At 31.8% G+C, this 12,532-nt stretch overlaps 1 long non-coding RNA gene across 1 annotated transcript; it reads right to left on the bottom strand.

The window, feature by feature from the left end:
* Window positions 1-5,327: 5,327 nt before the first annotated feature.
* Window positions 5,328-10,026, bottom strand: LOC126907469 (uncharacterized). Its single transcript, XR_007704541.1, has 3 exons — window positions 9,943-10,026; window positions 9,336-9,875; window positions 5,328-5,979 (listed from the first exon to the last, which is right to left on the bottom strand). It is a non-coding gene; the product is annotated as an uncharacterized LOC126907469 (long non-coding RNA).
* Window positions 10,027-12,532: the final 2,506 nt, after the last annotated feature.

The following is a 12,532-nucleotide window of genomic DNA, read 5'->3' as shown; positions in this document are numbered from 1 at the left end:
CGCTAATTGGTTATAATATTAGAGTCAGGCACGGCACTAGCAATTTTTTCTAGGGGGGGCAGAGCGGGGCAAATATTTTTATTCCATGGGCTAAAGTGTTTCAGAAAGTACTCGGACCATTTAAATAAAATATAAATAAATAGTATGTACAAAGTTTTAAATAGTTAAAATTTGTTGAAGAATACTGTCAAATATTTCTATCTAATATAAGAAAATGTATAATAACAGACAAGTTTCTTTAATTTCACATACCTTAGTGACTGAATGATTAAGCTTCTTTAACTTATATTTTATAAATATAAATTAAAATAATTGTATTTAGTATTGAACAGATGAATTGATTTAACTCAAATTTAACCTTTGTTTCTTTATTTTCATCCAATAATTAGTACTCAATAAATGTAATAATAAATGAATAAAATATTTTTTCTCACTTTACAAATGAAAATATTAGAAATATATTAAAATATATTTGATTGAAATTTTAGGAAATAATTTTTCTCATTAGGCAATACTATCAGGTTTTTCTATAAAAAACTAAAAATGTTATTCTATCTGAATGTTGTTCATTCATCATGAAAATGTTATTAATTTCATTACTTCAATGACTATGATTAATAATACGTTCAATTAATTTTTGAATTTATTGAGTAGTAGCAAATATATCAAATAAACTAAATTTTGATATTTCACACTATACCTAATAATGCACCATGTTGTAAATGGTTGAAAATCTTGTACCAATACCAGCAAAAATAATATTTTTAAAATAAAAACTGGTGATAACCTACCAAATATTTAATAAGTAGATTTCAAATTTCCAATCAAATAAATTTTTAAATAGTTGGTGTTAAGTGTACACATTTAAGTACTAACTTTGTAAGATGTTATAATAATTCATAGGTCATTAAAATATAAATACTCTATGAAATCCTTTTTATATTAATTAGACATTTAAACAAAATGTATAATTAAAAATGTATGAAGTAAATTTATCTTATACAATATTATTATTTAATTAAAAATTTTTAAAATAATAAGTAAATTGAACACTGTTTTTTTACATCAAACATTTATTCAAGTTAATAATATTCTAAATAATATTCTACTCTAATTTAGAGTAGACAGACCATACCGCCAAAATGATATTTCGAATTATTTTGTTACACAGGACGTTCATTATTTCATTTTACTTTGTCTCGAGATTTGAGTTATTGCATTTAATTTTTAAAATGTTCTATGAAAACATTAATCTGCCTATACTATTAACTACCCGTGGTCAATAGACCAAAAAACTTGGTTACCAAACTCAAAAATATAGAAAGGAATGGGAATATCTGCCTGGGTTCAAAAATTGTTAAAAAAAATTATTTTACAAAAATCGTAATTTTTTATTAACTTTGATGTCAACTTTCACCACGAAGACAATTCCAGAGGTCAGATTTTTTTTTTTCAAATTAAATTATATTACATTATCTTTAATTTAAGATATATATAAAAGTGTCAGACATTCCGGACATTTCAAAAGTTAAGTTGAAAAAGTAAATATTTTGTGAAAAAGTTGTCATTTTAAATCCCCCCCTGTGGGCAGATAAAGGGTCAAATTTACAAAAAAAAATATACCAAATGATAGGTAAAGACTAGTGATGGGCATAATCGAGATATCTCGATTATGAAAATAATCGAGATATTTCGATTATTGAAATCATATCTATTATATAATCGAGATATTCTGATTTTTTAAATAATATTGATTATTCTATAATCGAGTGATTATTTCTAATGATTTCTCGTTTATTATAAAAACAATGATTTCTTGATCTTGAAATGTATATAATCGAATAAAAGTTATTTCGAATGATGTCCATGAAACGATGAAACGAGAGAATACTATTTTTAAGTTTTTATTTAGCATAAATTATAGTCGAATTATTATTAAATTGTTGACTTCGAGTCTTCTTATTTTCAACTCGTTCAATCGCTACTCATGACAACACCTTATCTGTCACATTTTTGGGAAGTATGTGACGATTAGAACAAAGTTTTGTCCTGAACTGGCTAAACTACTGAGTTCTGATTCTCTCACTAGTTGTGAATTTATGAAAAATCAATTAGGTGTGGAATCAGGTGTTTTAATTATGATGGTCAAGCCGGCTATTGCTACCTTATCTTATGTTTTTATTTTTAAATTTGTTATCGGTTTTTTTAAAATATAGGTAATAATTATTAAATAATAAAAATAACAACTTGTCTTTTATTTAAAGCACTTATTAATAATGCATTATTAATATATTATTGTTATTATTATTCCTAAATTATAGTTTAATATAATAATTATAAATAAACACCAACAAATAAAAAAAGCAAAATTAAATTAATAATTATTTACTATAGGTATATTTATTCATATTTCGAATAATTTTTCGATTCTCTCGATAAATAATAATAGTTGATTATTCTTATCATACGAGCAGACGATTTTAACTTCGAGTGATTTTTCGAGAGATTCACTCGATTATGAAAATGTCTCGATTACTAATCATTCGATTATCGAAATCATTCGATTATGCCCATCACTAGTAAAGACATCAAGCATCTATAATCAATTATATTATATGTTCATTTTTGAAAAAGTTACAGCAGTTTTTAGTAAAAAAAAATTGAAAAAATTTCGAAAATTAGTGATTTTTAAATTTGTAATTTTTTTGCAGGTTTCCCCCATTTACGGGGAATTTTTTTCAATTTTTGAGGGTAATGTTTTCGACTAGATATGATTTGTAATCTTTTGACGTATCGTTGAAAGAAATCCGTTCGGTGAGAGCTGAGAAAAAGTGGTAACAGACAAAAAAAACACATCACAGTAAAACCAATACCTTCTCAGCTTCGCATTGAAGCAAAAAAGTAAAAAAACTTTAATAAGTTTAATTCCTTATGTCTTATGAACTTTATTCTATGTCAATTAAACTATATAATGTTCATGAAAGTCAGTATATTCCCCCTGTAAGATATTTTAAAATAAAATAAAATACAAAACCCAGAATTTTTAACACAAAAATAGCATATGTTTGAATACGGTAACCATTTTCACCAAGAAAAAAATGTATATTTCGAATTTTTTTTTTTCATAGTAAAGTATATAATATAAGCTTTAATTTAAGATTAAAAAAAAACTATGAATATTTCCGGAACATTTTCAAAAGTTAAGTTGAAAAAGTTTTTGTAAAAAGTTATTATTTTAAATCCCCCCCTGTGTGCTTGATAAGTGTTAGATTGTCAAAAAATGATATCAAATTGAAGGGAAATATCTAAGATTTTAATATAAAAAAAAATTATGTTGATTTTTGAAAAAAATATGGAAGTTTTATGATAAAAAAAAAGAAAATTTAAAGATTTTAAAAATTATAATTCTTTTGGAGTTTTCCTCCATTTGCGGGGAACGAGGGAAATTTTTCAATTTTTAAGGGCAATGTCTTCAACTAGATAGGATTTGTGATCTTTTGACGTATCATTGAAAGAAATCGGTTCAGTGAGAGCTGAGATAAAGTGGTGACATAAAAAAAAAAAACACATCATGGTAAAATTATACCTTCTCGGCTTCGCATCAAAGCTAAAATGAATAAATTTAAAATAACTAATTAATATGTGTTTTTTTATCTGAACACAATATATCTTTAATACTGTTGATCACTTAACTCGAGTTAGGGATAGAATTTATGAATCTTTTAGGTGAATTGAGTCATTTGTATCACTAAATCTATTTTGACTTTGAAACATTTTATTTAAATTAGCAAATTTGGGCAATACTCTTGCTAAAAAATTAACAAAATGAGTGTATCATTTAAATTATTGTAAATATTGTCGCCATCATGATACATTCTCATAATTTATAAAAATTTTTTAAATATTTGAACTATCTTATTTTTTTTTTTTAACGGTCAGCTAAATCTAAGGGATTTTAAACTGTTTCACAAACAAACAGACAAACCAAGAACTTGTATTTTGGTTAATGATAAAGTTAAAGCCAGCTTGATACTTAATCTATTAAGTGCAGACTTGACTATTATCTAAGTAACACTAAGTGATAGTAAGAATATTATAGTAGCTTCAGAGTACCTACCATATGAGGTCAAAGAATCAGGTAGGGACCTAACTATGATTTTTAATTATTGCAAAAATGAAAAATTAGAACTCATCCTAGGTATGGATGCTAATGCTCACCACACTATTTGGGGGAGCAGTAACATCAACCAAAGAGAAGAGGTAATAATGTATCTATTACCGACTACAGACCTCAGTATACTGAACAGAGGTAGCGAACCTACATTTGTAATCCGGAACAGGCAGGAAGTCATTGATCTGACAGTTTGTTCATAAGGGTTTCTTCAAAAAATAAAAGAGTGGGAAGTGTCCTCCGAACCTTCTCTTTCTGATCACAGGCACTTACGATTCACTTTGGAAATTAACAAAGTTGAGACGGAGTACTATAAGAACCCAAAAAGAACAAACTGGGACAACTACAGGGCAAATCTTTCTCGTGACCTGAATAACTTACAGTTTAGATTGGGGTCGAGACAGAGTACTGAAAGTGCTGTAAATATACTACAATACGCCATTGTCTCGGCTTACAAAGATAACTATCCTTTTATAGAAAGGAAAGGTATAGGACAGGGTGTAGCTTGGTGGAATGCTAACTTATCTAAATTAAGAAACAGTTCACGTAAACTCCTGCATTTATCGTGTATTTGCTAGATAACGACACCTGGTGGGTACACCCTTCACCAACCGCCGGTACTGGAATCCGAATTCCCTGATGCAGTAGCCTTTACACCGTTCAAATCCATTTTCATGCATAAATAATTTTGAGGGGGCTGCCCTCATAGCCAATCCCTCCGGCCAGTGAGCGGCTAACTTCACTGGTTGCTTTGCTATTGTTCTCCGTTCTCACCCAAACGCTACCGCTTATTCGTCCATATAGGCTTATTTCACGGCTATCTTGTATATCTACAGGATTAATAAGCGTCTGGGCGGCTCGCTGTCCGCGACCGCTTATTCATCAGTCCAAACGAACTTATATGGTTTTAAAATTTTAACAGTATTCACATCTGCTGAATGGAATAGGTTATGTAATTAAAAGATTTAGAAATTATTCGTAATATAAAATATCAAAACATATAATATAAGAGATGTACAACGACTACGGGACACTTTACTCGATAGACGGCGAAACAACTAATACAACTTAAGATTTTAACAGTAACTTTTATTGTACCACACGTGACGACGGCGGATACAGAAAATTCACGTAGGACGTCAAAAACAAGATAGAGCGTTCACCGCCGGCGTTCGGTGGTCGACCGTGCTTCAGTGGATAGACTTTGCACCCTAACTAGATAGCGGGGGTACTCTAATCAGGCTGGGCTCACGATGTAATAAGGCGGCTGATGGAAAAGACGAGGTGACCGTGTATTTAACGTATCGCAAAATATACGGTACCGTGTCATGTGTTTCCAGAAGATCACTTGTTAGTAGCGTCAACCAAGTTAATTCCTGGACTGCTTGATTCAGTACCATGTATTCAGCCTCAGTAGTTGAGAGTGCTACTGATTTTTGCCTTTGTGAACACCATGCTACTATTCCATTAGTCATCATGAAAATGTATCCTGATGTTGATCGCCTAGTTGTTGTATCACCAGCATAGTCTGCATCACTATAACCATGTAACTTAAGTTTCACCCTAGAATGAAAAAATAAACCATAGTTATAGGTTCCTTTTAAATATTTTAAAATACGTTTCACCGTATTCCAATGTATTATCAGAGGCTTTTCTAAAAAGCGACTGATAAGATTTACAGCAAATGTTATATCAGGCCTTGTGATCTGACTTAGATATAACAAACTTTCTACTGCTTCTCTGTATGGAACTTCCCCTGCTTGTAATGATTCAGATAAATTATCAACAACATCAATATCGAATCTCTCCTGCAAAAAAATTTATAAGAGTATCCACAAGTTCATTGCAGAACATTAACTGGTAGAAGTAGAGAATTAGTAGAAGTATTGAAGAGGAGAAAAGTTAATATTTGTTGTGTACAGGAAACTAAGTGGGAAGAAGAGAAATCAAGGGAAATAGGTGAGGGTTATAAAATAATATACTCGTGTAAGTCTAGTACAAAAATGGCGTAGGGATAATAATGGACGAGAAGATGAAAAATAGAGTAGTAGAAGTAGCTAGGAAAAGTGACAGAATTATGGTCCTAAATTTGATATTCGAAGTAAAAGTGATAGAATGAGGCTGGAGAAAGAATACTGGATTTCGCAGTATCGTTTCATCTTGCTGTGGTTAATACTTCTTTTAGAAAGAGGGAAGAACATTATATAACTTATAATAGTGGGAGTAATAGATCGTAGATCAATTATTTTGTGTAGAGAGAGGGCGTAAAGTAAAGAAAAGATTGTAAAATTATCTCAGGCGAGAGTGTAACAACACAACATAGACTTATGGTGATGGATTACCATATCCATTAGTTGTGGTAAGAGTATAAATAAAAACAGAAAGAACACAGGAGAAAAATTGAGGATCCGATGGTGGAAGTTGAAAAGGGAAAATGAAAAAAATTTTTTAAACGCGGTAAGAGAGAGAACGGTGTGGAATGTCGAGTGAGACATAAATGATGTGTGGAATAGATTTGCTTATTGTGTAAAGAATACTGCAAAGGTGATTGTTGGTAAGAGTAGTTATAGAATGTCAGGAAACAAGGAAACCTAGTGGTGGGACGAGGACGTTCAAAAAATCATAGAAAGTAAGAAAAAAAAATTCAAAGTATGGCAGAAGAGTAAAAAAAAAGAAGACTGGATGGAGTACAAACGCTTATGCAAAAAAGGCAAGTGTGCAGTAAGTAAGGCGAAGTTTAAGAGGTATGATGAGTTGTATGTTTGGTTAGGAACAAAGAAAGGCGAGAAAGAAATCTATAGACTTGCAAAGATAAGAGAGAAAAAGTCTAAATATTATCATTATATAAGGTGTATAAAAAGTGTTGATAATAAGGTACTCTCGAGTGATGATGATGATGATGATGATGAAAAAAAGGTGGAAAGAGCATTTTGAAAAATTATTGAATAAGGAGTATCAAAAAGAGACGTTAGAGGATATCTCGAAAAATGGGGGAGTGGTAGGTTTAATTAGTAAGAAAGAGGTATGGGAGGCTGTGGAATCAATGAAAAAGAATAAAGCAGTGGGACCAGATGAAGCGCAAGAGAAGTATGGAAAATATTAGGGGGTATTGGCATAAGGTGGTTGAAGGAACTTTTAAATAAAATCTTATTAGAAGAGAAAATTCCAAATGAATGGAGGAATAGTATTGTGGTGCCGATATTTAAAGGTAAAGGAGACATACAGGAATGTGGAAATTATAGAGGCATGAAGCTTATGAGTCATAGTATGAAAATATGGGAAAAGGTAATAGATAAGAGAATAAGAAATGAGACATCGGTAACTAAAAACCAGTTTGGATTTATGCCTGATAAGTCAACAATGGAGCCAGTATATTGTGTGAGGCAACTTATAGATTTAACTTTTAATTTTTAGGGGAAAAAAAAGCTGTGTATGGTATTTATAGATTTGGAGAAAGCGTATGGCAGAGTACCGAAAGAGGTTTTAAAGTGGGCATTAATGAGAAAAAGTCCCGAAAAGGTACATTAATATAATAGAAGATATGTATGATGGCACTTGTACCAGGGTAAAAAGCGTAGGAGGAATATCAGAAGGTTTTCGGGTAAGAGTAGGAGTGCACCAAGATTGTGATTTAAGCCCTTACTTATTCTCTATAGTGATGGATGAAATTACTAGAGGAATACAAGGAAAGGTGCCGTGGTGCTTGTTGTTTGCTTATCATATAGTGTTAATAGGAGAAAATAGGGAGGAAATTAACCAAAGGCTAGAGGTGTGAAGATCAGCTCTTGAAGAAAAGGGTTTAAGAATAAGTAGAAGTAAGACAGAGTATATAGAGTACGAGTTTGATAAAGAAGATCATGAGGTATGTGAAATGAGGAGGTCAGTGACAATAGGCGAGTACGTGATTGGAGAGGTGGAGAGTTTTAAGTATTTAGGGTCAGTTGTTCAGAAGAGTGGTGGTATTGACGAGGATGTAAGACACAGAATTAAGTGCGGGTGGTTGAAGTGGAGAGAAGCATCTGGCGTCTTATGTGATAAGAAAATTCCAATGAGGCTGAAAGGTAAATTTTACAAGAGTGTTGTCATAACACAGTAAAATGAAACGAATAAAAAGAGTAGGAGGATGGTGTGGATGTGGTGCCTGCTGTCTAGGTATTCACGTGCGTGTTGTCGTACAGCAGTCACCGTGCTCGGCTGACACTCCGGGTTAGCTGTGGGTGTCGAAAGGCTGTTGTTATAGGAAGGGAGAATAAGAGTAACACCTAGGTATGAGGTTCAGACGAAGTGCAAGACACAAATACTTTGGGTATAGGAGAGGATAATGAAGTACGAGGTGCAGACGAAGTGCAAGACACAAGTACTCTGAAATGTCGAGGAAAAGAGTATATAGGTTTGAAAAGGAATAAACAAGGACTTTACTTTAAACAGTAAGCCAGACAGCGACAACCGAGTACTGAGACTGATGAATGACACAAGGCACTGGAGTCGACTGACCACGATGGTCAAGTCTATTGGGTTTTTATAATAATTACAACTATTGCCGATTTGGCAATAAATATTATTTGTTAATTCATCAGTCTCAGGCAGCGGATGTGCTGTCTGTAATTTATTAAAATAATTCTCACGATTATTTAAACGTGACACCATCACAGTGTAATAAGGCCAGTTATGATGTATGGTTCAGAGTGTTAGGCGGTTGATAAGAAAGTAGAGCAGAGAATGAGTGTAGCAGAGATGAGAATGCTTAGATGGATGAGTGGAGTGACTAGGAAAGATAGAATAAGGAACGAGGATATAAGAGGGAGTATAGGTGTAGCGTCAATTGTGGATAAGATGAGAGAAAATAAACTTAGATGGCTTCGTCATGTTATGAGAAGAGAAGAATCGGAAGCTGTAAGAACAGTTATTGAAATGAATGTTGAAGGAAGAAGAGGTATAGGAAAACCAAAAAAGAGATGGAGGGATGCTATTGAATGCGATATGAAGACAGCTGATGTGAGCGTAGCTGATGTGAAAAATCGTGTCAAGTGGAAGTTTGGGATTAAGGGTGGCCGACCCCAAGTAGTTGGGATTAAGGCGAGGAAGAAGAAGATTTATAAATTGTATGATATTTATTATGTCGGCTTAATTAATTTTTGGTACAAATTATTAAAGCACCACTTACAACATTATTGTTCGCACCGCATGCAAATCGTAGATAGCGCTTATTGTTTCCGTCTACTCATCTATCCTTTCTCTCCTGGTTGCTTGGTTGCATCGGTCGGTTATCAATGCCGACCGATAACTGTGTGATATGTATTTTTGTTTAGTAATAAGATTTAGTATCATGTTTCTCCTTGTTTACCAGACAGTTGGTTTTTTTTTTGTTGTAAGTCACACGGATGACGTTTTCTATTATTTTATTTAAAATTTTTATTTAAATAAACGGATTATGTTTGATACTTTCAATTGCGAATCATTAGATTAAAATATGTACCTATGAACATTGGCATATAATAATTGTACACAAAATTCTGATTGGTGAGTTTGGCAGTTACTGTTACATTTATGTAAATTATTAGCACATTATATTCATTATTGTTATTTTTATTATTGTTATACCACACGGATGTTTTGATTATAAAATTTGTCATTTTGTACTGAATTGTTTATTGTTATTTGTATAAACTTAATTCTATGTAAGCCAACAATCACAGTCTTTTTCCTATATAAATTTAAATACAAAGATCCTTTCTTATTAATCATCAGGTAAGCGAGATATTATTTCTCACCTTGGTATTACCAATTATAGTTATTCTTCTTCGTTCTATTTTTAGAGGAAATTGTTGTTAAGTCTGATATAATTTTTAAATTTTCTTATTACATTTTATTTAGATCTAAATATATATTGTAATTTATATTAACTTAATGGTTTGTGTACTGTAATAACTTTTAATTAAAAATTCAAAAATATATAAAACTGTTAAATAAAAATTTTGTGAAATTTTACTAAAAATATTTTTAAATGTTGTTTAATTAATTTAAAAGAATGATTGATTTATCATTGACTACAAAATTTCTCATTAAGTAATAATCTTAGAAATATTTTTTTTGGCTTTGTTCTTTACTATTTATCTCTCAATTTATAAATGGTTAAATACTGCAAGCGGGCTTTTTATTAATAATTCGGCCTGTAATAACAACGTGGTTTGCCACTTGCATAACGACTAGCTATNGGCCTGTAACAACAACGTGGTTTGCCACTTGCATAACGACTAGCTAGAGTAGCAAGGGTCGCCACCACCTAGGCGAGGTGTCACACCTATCAGATATGATTACCGGACCATAGGTGGAATTTAATTTTAAGTTAATTAAAAGTATAATCTAAGTTAATATGTCGTTATATGTATAAATTACTATAATGCCTCGTGGTTTATAGAACACAATTATGACAATCAAAGTTGTATGTGGTTGATATGTAAAACATACCGTAGCCCGTGTCTAGATTAAGGAATAGGAATGAAATACACGCGAGTAATTAAGTTACTCGCGCAATAAAATAAATATTACAGTTGAAATTAATAAGGAAATTTAATTTAATTGTTAAAAAAAGAAAATTAAGTTAAACATGGACAAAAATGCGAATGCATCAAAAACCATGTCTACAAATAAAGGCAATACAAATAAAATAAAATATTTAAACAAAACAAACAAATAATATTACAAACATCACGGACGGTATATGAACACATCCGTTAATGTTAATCGGAAGTTAATAAAGAACACTAGGAGCGGTCTGGACACTCGCTCCTTAGCGTTGGCTAGAAGAAAAGGGAAACACGTGCTCTCCACACATAAACAAATTTAAATTAATTTACAATAAAATAAAATGAAATAAAATAATTAATAAAATATATAGCTCATTACATAAATATAATATAAAAATGAAAACGATACCCGGTCTCCGAAGAGACCCATCCGATGGTCTGGATGCTTCGCCGAAAAGACCTGGCCGTTCGCCGTTGGCGGCTCACTCCATCATTGAAAAAAAGTGTCAATAAAACAACAAATGTGTGCACCCTAGCACGGTCAATGGCAGAAGAAAGAATAGAGAAGAGTCAACACCGATCTAACGGCAATTTCAAAACGATAACGGCCAGTCTTTTTGGAAGGGATCAATATTGATAAACAATTCGATTTTAATTCTATTCTCTTTTATCGCCTTATCTAGCGGTCAGCGGCAAAATAATGAGTGGTTGACACCGCTGTGTCAGAAAAATGTTCTTTCACGCGATAAAATAAATAATTAGACATAACAAAAATCATAAACGGTCCACCTTCGAATTTGTGACGTTACAATACTTTTTAGGTTCGTCCTTTTCCCTTATAAGTAAAACTTTTTTATAGAGGGTCCGAAAAAAAACAGATTATCGAGCGTCACGGTCGGCTGTAAAGTTTTGCCGTCACGGTCGGCATAATAATCGGCCAAGGTCGGCAACGGTCGCGTCAAGGTCAGCTGTATAGTATATTTAATATTATAATTTAGAACTATATTTTTGAAAATTAAAGTTGTATTATTTAAAATGTATTAAATAATTTAATTTCAAAAAATTATTTGTATTTTGCATAAAAATATTATTATTTGCCTTGCTCTGTAATTCCGTATTCCGTAATAGGCTCTGTAACTCCGAAGACAATAAATATGGACAATGATGACAAGTTCTGGTTACCGAAAAATAAATTCAAAACCGTAGATTCAATAAACAACAGTACTGACGCAGCTTCTGGTACAAAAGAACCGAGTCAAAGTAACCAAATAGTCATTCAAGGTGATGTTCATCTTCCTGTATCTTATACTGAACGTGCACGACAATATTAAATACGGAAACGTGAAAAAAAAATACTCCAAAATCACACAAATACTATATTAACGTTATCACCTGGTTCTATATCGAATGCTGAACGTGCACGACAATATCGTATACGGAACAGACATTTTAAGGCTTTGTGTAATCAACTTGATGACGTTGACAACGATTTGGTTGTTTATGATGAAATTGTGGATGTAGAGAATTTGGATGAGGATCAAATACTTGCAAACAATGATAACAGTTGCAGTAAAAATTAATTATTGTCTGATAATGATGAAAGTGTCTATGATGATAATTTGATTATGTCATACAGTAATTTTCGTAAATTTCAACGAACCCATAGAGAATTGGAAATAAAATTCACCAATAATCCATATGGTCATGCTTGTACTGTGTGTGATAGATTGTGGTACTTCAACGATTTAAGACTTGCCTCTCCATTGCATGAAATTATCTTGAATACTATCATACCAAATATTCTAAGGAAAAATATTTATTTGTGCAACACGTG

The sequence above is a fragment of the Daktulosphaira vitifoliae genome, unplaced genomic scaffold, assembly GCF_025091365.1.
Source record: "Daktulosphaira vitifoliae isolate Bord-2020 unplaced genomic scaffold, ASM2509136v1 Scaffold_5, whole genome shotgun sequence".
NCBI lineage: Eukaryota > Metazoa > Arthropoda > Insecta > Hemiptera > Phylloxeridae > Daktulosphaira > Daktulosphaira vitifoliae.
The sequence above is the reverse complement of the archived record's forward strand: the minus strand, read 5'-3'. Positions and strand labels throughout refer to the sequence as shown.